The sequence below is a fragment of the Pipistrellus kuhlii genome, unplaced genomic scaffold (genome assembly GCF_014108245.1).
Source record: "Pipistrellus kuhlii isolate mPipKuh1 unplaced genomic scaffold, mPipKuh1.p scaffold_m20_p_16, whole genome shotgun sequence".
Classification (NCBI taxonomy): domain Eukaryota; kingdom Metazoa; phylum Chordata; class Mammalia; order Chiroptera; family Vespertilionidae; genus Pipistrellus; species Pipistrellus kuhlii.
The window spans coordinates 37,026,771-37,035,923 of NW_023425471.1; the positions used below are offsets into that span (position 1 = coordinate 37,026,771).

General features: G+C 38.3%; 1 pseudogene; it reads left to right on the forward strand.

The window, feature by feature from the left end:
- Window positions 1–6,811: 6,811 nt before the first annotated feature.
- On the forward strand, window positions 6,812–8,596 carry LOC118720269 (annotated as a pseudogene).
- The last annotated feature ends 557 nt before the right edge of the window (window positions 8,597–9,153 follow it).

Below are 9,153 nucleotides of genomic sequence, written 5' to 3' on the forward strand. Positions count from 1 at the left end.
TTAATTGATTTGTGGATATTGTACCATCCTTGCATTCCCTGAATAAATCCTACTTGGTCATGGTGTATGATTTTTCTGATGTGCTGCTGGAGCCGATTTGGGAGAATTTCGTTGAGGATTTTGGCATCTATGTTCATAAGGGATATTGGCCTATAATTCTGTTCCATTGTGTCTTTATCTGGTTTTGGTAATAGGGTGATGCTGGCTTCATAAAAAGAGCTTTGAAGTGTTACTTCATCTTGAATTTTTTGGAATAATCTGAGAAGGATCGATTTTAGTTCTTCCTTGAATGTTTGGTAAAACTCTCCTGTGAAGCCATCTGGCCCCGGGCTTTTGTTTGCTGGATTGTTTTTTGTGACTGTTTCAATTTCTTCCAAAGTTACTGGCCTATTGAGATTTTTAGATTCTTCTTGATTGAGTTTTGGAAGGTTATATACTTTTAGGAATATGTCCATTTCCTCCAGGTTGTCCAGTTTGTTGGAATAGAGTTATTCGTATTATTTTGTAACAATCCTTTGTATTTTGGCGGGGTCTGTTGTTATTTCACCTCTTTCATTTCTGATTTTGTTTATTTGGGTCCTCTCTCTTTGTTTCTTGGTTAGCCTGGGTAGAGTTTCATCAATCTTGTTTATCCTTTCAAAGAACCAGCTCTTTATTTTGTTTATCTTTTGTGTTGTTTCTTTGGTCTCTATGTCATTTATGTCTGCTCTGATTTTTATTATTTCCTTCCTTCAGCTTACACTGGGCTTTTCTTGTTGCTCTTTTTCTAACTCTTTGAGTTGTAGAGTTAGATAATTTATTACCACTTTTTTCTCAGTGTTTTGTTTGTTTGTTTGTTTGTTTGTTTGCAGTATGCTTGTAGAGCTATGAACTTCCCTCTCAAGATCGCTTTTGCTGTGTCCCATAAATTTTGGATTGTTATGTTTTCATTGTCATTTGTTTCCAAGATGTTTTTTATTTCTTCCTTGATTTCTCTGGTAACCCAGTCCTTGTTTAGTCTTGATGTGTTTGATTTCTTTGGATTATTTTTATTGTAGTTGATTTCCAGTTTTATGCCACCATGATCTGAGAAGATGATTGATATGATTTCTATCTTCTTGAATTTGTAGAGACTTTGCCTATGTCCCAACATGTGATCTATCTTTGAGTAAGACCCATGTGTACTTGAGAAAAATGTATATTCTGTGGCTTTGGGGTGAAATGTTTTGAAGATGTCAATTAATCCATCTGGTCCAGCGAGTCATTTAGGATTGATGTTTCTTTGCTTATTTTTTATTTGGATGATTTGTCCAAAGGTGACAGTGGGGTATTAAAATCTCCTACTATGATTGTATTGCTGTTAATCTCTCCCTTAATGTCCTCCAGCAGTTTTTTGTTTTTGTTTTTTTTTTGTTTTTTTTTTTATGTATCTGGGTACCCCTGTATTGGGTGCATATATGTTTACCAGGGTTATTTCTTCTTGTTGGATTGCTCCCTATAGTATTATGAAGTGGCCTTCATCATCTTTTGTTATGTCCTTCACTTTGAGATCTAATTTGTCAGATATAACTATGGCTACCCCAGCTTTTTTTTTTCCATTTGCCTGGAAAACCTTTTTCCATCCCTTTACCCTCAGTCTGTGTGCGCTTTTTTTCTGAAATGGGTTTCTTGCAGACAGCAGATATATGGGTCTTATTTTGTTTTTGTTTTTTATCCAATCCATTACCCTATGTCTTTTTTTATTGGAGCATTTAATCCATTTACATTTAAAGTTGTTATTGATAGGTACTTATTTGAAGCATTTTTATTCTATACCCCCGTGTTACTTCTTAACTTCCTATTTCTTTATTTTTACAGTAGACCCTTTAGCATTTCTTGCATTGCTGGTTTGGTGGTGATAAATTCCTTTAATCTTTTTTTTGTCTGTGAAGCTCCTGATTTCACCTTCAATTTTGATTGATAGCCTTGCTGGGTACAGTATTCTTGGATTCAGACTCTTTCTGTGCACAACTTTGTATATTTCATCCCATTCCCTTCTGGTCTGAGGAGTTTCTGTTGAGAAATCAGTTGCTAGTCTGATGGGGGTTCCTTTATATGTAACTTTCTGTCTCTCTCTGGCTGCTTTTAAGATTCTTACTTTGTCGTTGGTGTTTGCCAATTTAATTATAATGTGCCTTGGCGTCTGTTGTTTGGGATTCATTTTGCTTGTGACTCTGCGAGCTTCTTGTATTTGTGTGGGCTTCTGTATCTCAGTTTTTTGTCATTATTTCTTGAAATGTTTTTTTTTATGCCTTCCTCAGTTTCCTTTCCTTCTGGAACCCCTATTATTCTAATATTGTTTTGTTTTGTATTGTCACAAATTTCCTGTAGGCTCTCCTCCAGCTTTTTAATTTTTTTCTAGAAGCTGTTCTAATTGGGTGTTTTTTTCCCCATCATGTCTTCTAGCTCACTGATTCATTCCTCTGCTTCTTCTAGTCTACTTTTGATACTTTCTATTGAGTTCTTTACAGTAGCAATGTCATTTTTCATTTATTCTTGGTTAATCTTCATTTCCTCTTGGTTCTTCTTCATTTCCTCTTGGTTCTTCTTCATTTCCTCTTGGTTCTTACTCATATTGTCAAATTTGTCTTCCATTCTTTTTAGCCATCTTATGATAATTACTCTGAATTCTTTCTCTGGTAGGTTGCTTGCTTCTAACTCGTTTACTTCCTGTTCTGGTGATGCCTGCTTTTCTTTCATGTGCGGGCTATTTCTTTGTCTCCCCATGGTCTTTCTTTTCAGGATGTCTGGTTCTGTAGTTGTCTCTCTCCTTTCCGTGGGTGATTAAAGAACTCCCTTGAATCCACATGTTTGTGCCAATTGGGGCGTCACAGCTGTTCTGTGGTCTCCACTGTTGTGGGTTTTTCAGGCCTCAGATAAGATCCACTTTTCTTTGTAAGATGGAGTAGTTTTCCCTCTGAGCCCATAGCTCCAAGAGAGGTCTCTGCCGTAGTGTGGGCTGCTTGGTCAGGCAGAATTATTGTTTTGAATATCACATTTAAATCTTCAATTTATCTGCAATTAATTTTTGCACTTGGTATGAGGAATTGGTTAATATTCATTGTTTTTCTTATTAATATGACATTCAAGTGACCTTGGACTGTTTATTGAAAATGCTTTTCTTTCTCCCTTTGAACTGGAGGAAACCTTTTCCAGAAATCAGATCATCACTGAGTGTAAAATTTTAACTAAAAAGTTATTTTTTTTTAGCTCATTAAAAATCCTATCCTATTGCATTTTGGCTCCACCATTACTGTTAAAGATTTACCTGTCAGTTTTATTGTCTCTTCTTTAAAGTTTAAGAGCCTTTTTTTTTTTTTATTCCAGTTGCTTTTAAGATTCCCTCATCTTTGATTTTTAACAGTTTATAAATATGTGTCTGATTTGGCTTTCTTTGGAATTATACTGCTCTGGGCTATTTGATCATCTTTAAATTATAGCTTGATATAATTCATTAGTTTTCAAAAAATTCCAAGCCAATATTTCCTTTAGTGTTTTTTGGTTATTTTTTTCTTCTCCTTCTTGAATGCCAGTTATGAATAATATACTTTTTTTTCACCATGTTTCCTGTGGTTCTTATTCTCATTTTTGCATGTCAAGTCCTTTTTCTTTTTCATGCTTCAGTATTAACTTTTCCCCCCACTTTCCTGTTTACTAATTATTTCTTCTGCCATATCAAATTATTTCAGGAGATACATCTTTTGAATTTGTAATTTGCAGTTATTTTATTTTTCCTTATAATCTTCATGCTCTTCTTTTATAGAGACTCTAAGTCACATGTGTCAAACACAAGGCCCTCTGGCCAAATCCGTCCCGCCAGGCCTTGCAATGTGGCCCGCACCACACTGTCATCACTGCACTCTGCTGCGTTTCCATCACAATGACAGTTTATGACTGTTCAGTAAACCATTTGGCCCGCGATTTAGGCTGGATTTTAGATTTTGGCCCCTTCTCTGATTGAGTTCGACACCCCTTCTCTAAGTCCTTGGTAAAATTTAGCATTTTTTCTATTTTCATAGTTATATTAATTATAGATATTTATTAATATTTATAGTTACTCCAGCTTATGAATCAAATATGTACTTTTTTTGTTCTCTTTTCCTTTGGATGTCAGTATTTGGGCCTTTTATTAGCATGCTTGGAAATGGTTTATTAATGCTTGTATAAAAAGTGCAGAGGCTTTGGTTAATTTTATCTTATCTAAGGAAATTTAATTATGTTATAGTAAGCAAATAAATAGAGTACTAGGAAATCACCTTGATCCAGTTGGGAAGAGAGTTTAGGTTTTGTTGTCTTTTTTTTCTTGTTTTCTTGCACCTAGAGTTTATATTCTTCTTGTGATCTCAACTACAAACCTTAAATATTTATCTTGCACTTTCTACTTTGATAGTCATGAACTGAAATACCCTTCTTTTCAGCACTATAGGACCTTAACAATTAGATCAAGGTATGAAACCATTGTTTAGGATTTTATGGTACTAGCTACTGCCTTAAACATGGTTTATGAAAATTCTGCCCTCTGTACAGGCAGTTGAGGATTTGGTGAACATCCTTAGGAAAACATTGCAAGCAGTCTTTCAAATGTATTTCTCTGGATGGCACTCCTTCACCTCAAATGTTGGTATTCTTGGCAGTCCTTGAACTATAAATTTTGTACTCAAGCCAAATAAGTCTGCAAGCCTCCTGCAATTGCTTTCTGCTCAGTCTTTATTCCTCATGATGAGAATTGGCAAATTCCTGAGTGAAAAACACTGAGATTCATTGAACATTATCCACATAGATACCAGACTTACCTAACTAAAACAAAGAAAAAATCATGCCACTCTACCTGTTTAAAACCTTCAAATCACATTTCAATACAACCAGATAAAAGCCATGTCTTCAAGGTTCTGCATCATCTGTTGGCAACCATTCTCTGTAACTATTCTTCTACTCATTTACCACACTTTAACCACCTTGAGCTTTTCCCTTGAAGGCTACATAGTTTTTGTTTCTTCTTCGTGGGTTACATTTCTCCTAGATTGTCATGATTTTCTTCTCATATTATGGTCTCAAATATCACTTCCTCAGAATCCTTCCCTTGCCTAACCTAACAGCTTTTCCCTGTGCCATCTCTATTATGTTACCTTATTTATCTCTTTAATAGACTTATCTATACCAGAACTTAATCTACTAATTTCTTTGTATGTCTAATGCCTATCTGCCAGGCTAGAATCAAAGTTCCTACAAAGCAGCAACTCTACTTCATTGCCTTATCCCATAGAATAGAACCTGGTTAGGCCCTCAACAAATGCCTGTTAACTGACAAGTTGAAACTTCAATACAGTGGCAAGTGAGTAGTTTATTCAACAAAATGATTGGCTGTCAAAAGTAAAACAAAGTTAGAAATTTAAGAGTAAGTTTATGGAAAATTAAATTATAAATGGATAAAATAGTGAATGAAAACATCACCACAAATTAAAAGACTATTTATATGATTTCAGGAAGGGCTGAAAAGATATTTTCTTATGTAGATAGAAAGAATATAATTTGTAAAGGGAAAAATTAGCAGATTTAAATGAATTAAATTCATTGTTAAAATGTATGTCTAAGGAGTTAATAAAGAAGGCCAAAGGGGAAAAATAGATTGGGAGAAAACTTTTGTAGTGCTTATATGCAGAAACAAAGTTTTAGTGTCCTTCAAACAAAAGACGGTGTTACAATTCATAAGAAGTAAACAACCAGTAGAAATTAGCAAAACAAAACAAAAAGGGTAATATATTAAAGCTAATTCACTTTATTTCTGGAATAAAAAGTGTTAACAATTGAAAATTATTATATATTTTACTACATTAGGAGAAAGAAATAGAAAAAAAATGTTATCATTTTAACAAACGCAGAAAATGCATTTGATAAAATCCAGCATTTGTTTATGGAAAAAAAAAAACTATTTAAACTAGAAATAAATAGAAGGGAACTTTCTTCATCTAATATTAAGAGGTATCTACAAATCATCCTATAGCAAACAACATACTAAATGGTGAAATTATGAAAAAACACTGCATTGGTGTGGGGAGCTGCCCTGAATGCAGAGGTCCTATATGCCTGAATGCAGGCATGGGTGTAGGACACGCTCTCCATGTGCCCCCCTTTTCCATTAACCTAAGTGGAAAATTACTACTACCCCTAGGAATGCTGCTAACTGCAGATGTCTTTGCTTTAAAACAATTGATAGGAGCCTGCTGACACAGAAGGAGCTGTAAAAGGAGTTGTAAAAGGTCAGGTCCTTATCTGTACAGGAGGAACTCATCATGTTAGCAGAAATGACCACCTGTATGATTGCCTGAAATAAATATTTCCTCCTTCAGAAATGTATTTAAAGGTTGGAAAAATAAAATTCTGGACTGCAGACTTCAGTCTTAGTCCTCCCGACTCCATCTTTTCTTGTCTTTCTTTTTCCTCATCCTCACCCCCTCAATCAGATACTGTTCCTTGCCAGCAGTTTCCAGCAGGTGGAGCCCGAACAGGGACCTGAAAACCTGGGACAAAGGTAAAGGACACTGCCTAAGGAGCAAAGGGGACGCATCTGGATTAAGGTAAGGTTGGGTTGGGCAGTGAGTGTAATATAGTCGGGAGTAAGAAATAATGGGCAAGGAAATAGCAGAGCTCTGTTCGTGCAAGTTCTTAAGAGTGTGCTTTGTTCTAGAGGCGTGAAGGCAGGGCAGAGACAATTAGATAATTTTTTAAGTTTTGTAGAAGAAGTGTGCCCTTGGTTTCCTGAAGAAGGGACGGTAGATTTTGAAACCTGGGAAGAATGGGAATAAAATTACAAGACTATTATTCTGCCCACGGACCTAAGAAGGTCCCAGTAGACACCTTTTCTTTATGGAATCAAATTAGAGATTGCCTTGATCCCAGACATGAAGGACATTGGTGGTCTGAGGGTCTTATGAGAGGGAAGAGTACATCAACCTCTAGCTTAAACGAAACTGGAGAGTTAACTCCTACTGCTCCCCAAGATCAGGGAGAGTTGATGTCACCTCCTCCGCCAGAAAATCCCTATCAGGAGGCTAAGGAAAAACTTTTGCTGGCCCAGGAACATCATTATGATGATCTATTTAATGGCTTAATACCTCAAGATCAGGAATATTTAAAGGATGCGGCTGCTCACTATCATGATGATGATCCAGGGCCCTGGATGCTGATGATTAATACTAAGCATAGAAAGAATGACCCAGACTGGAAAGCAGTGTTAGATGATGATTTGAGAGCAGTTAACAAGATGTTAATAGAAGTACTGAAAAGACTTCCTCCTGAGAGTCCTAAGGGTCCGAAAGCTTTAACTGTTCCAACTGTGGAGAGAATAGGATCATATCCACCATCAGTGATCGCGGGGATAGATCCTCCACCGCTGATCCCATTCGACCCTCCCCAGCCAGTCATAGCTGCCTTGCAGGAGTGGCCTGGCTTTAAGCCACTAGCCATTCCAGCACAACCCAACAGGGATATTCCCTAGGCTCCAGGTCCATCCCCCTTATAGGGGGCCCTTTAGAAGGCGGCGGCTGCCAAAAGACCTGAAGGCAGCATGTGCCCAGTATGGACCTACAGCTCCATTTACTGAGGCGATGCTTGAAGCCCTAGCCACCTGGAAGCAGCTGGCTAGAGCCGGCCTGAGTGGCGGGGATTATCTGCTGTGGAAATAAGAATTTGTGGAGCAATGTCAAGCCACTGCAGATCTCAATAGGGCACAAGATAACCCTATAGATTTTGACATGCTTGCTGGAGAAGGGGCATATAGGGCCACTGATCAGCAGTTGCAATATGAGCCAGGAACTTATTTTCAAATTAACGCGCAGCCTAGAGAGCTTGGCGAAGGCTGCCTAGTTCCAATAAAAAGACTGAAGATCTTTCAAAAATCAGACAAGGTCCCGATGAGCCATATCAAGATTTTGTTTCCAGGCTTTTGAAAGCTACTGAGAAACTTATTAATGACAGTGATGCTGGCATGATGCTTGTAAAACAATTGGCTTATGAGAATGCTAATTCTACTTGTCAAGCAGTCCTGAGACCATTTAGAAAGAAAGGAAGCTTATTAGATTATGTGAGGTTAGGCACGGACATAGGACCTTCGTATGTACAAGGCATCACTTTGGCTGCGGCCCTACAAGGGAAATCAGTCAAGGAGGTCCTGTTCCAGCAACAACAGAAGAAAAAGGGGAAGCCTAGAGTTGCTGGTCCCTCTGGCAGTTGCTCTTCCTGTGGACAGATGGGACATCGAGCTGCTCAATGTCCTAATAACCAGGGGAGCAGTAATAGTCAGGCAAAGGCACCGGGGACATGTCCTCAGTGCAGGAAGGAAAAGCATTAGGCAAGAGAATGTGAGTCAGTCACTGATTTACAAGGAAACCGTCTGCCTCCCCTTCAGGGAAACTGGAAGCGGGGCCAGCCCCAGGCCCCACAACAATGTTATGGGGCCATCCAGGGACAATCCCTACAGGGGGAGTCCCAGACAAATGGGGAAAATCTGTTTGTGGCTTGTTCCAAGCAACCCCATGATGCGCAGGACTGGACCTCAGTACTTCCACCTACACAGTACTAACTCCTGAGATGGGTATGCAAGCTCTCCCCAGGGGAGTGTATGGATCCCTCCCTCCAGGGACAGTGGGGATATTATTAGGGAGAAGTAGCACAACCATGAAAGGATTATTGGTGGCTCCAGGGGTGATAGATCAGGACTATACAGGAAAGATTAAGGTTATGACTCACTCTTCAAATTCTATAACAGTCATTAATTCAGACAGCAGATTGCACAGCTCATCTTGCTTCCACTAGTAAGAACAGGGCAAACAAAAACTTATTGTAAAAGAGGGAATCAGAGTTTTGGGTCTTCAGATGTGTACTGGGTACAGGCCATCAAACAGGAAAGACCAGAGTTGGTTTTAAATATCAATGGAAAAAATTTTAAAGGAATATTGGATACTGGGGCAGATGTGTCTGTAATCTCGGAGCAGCACTGGCCTCCCCAGTGGCCAAAACAATCTGCTATAACATCCTTACAAGGAATTGGTCAGTCTCATAGCCCGGAACAGAGCAGTGAATTGCTATCTTGGACAGATGAAGAAGGTCATTGCGGGAATTTCCAGCCATACGTGTTGC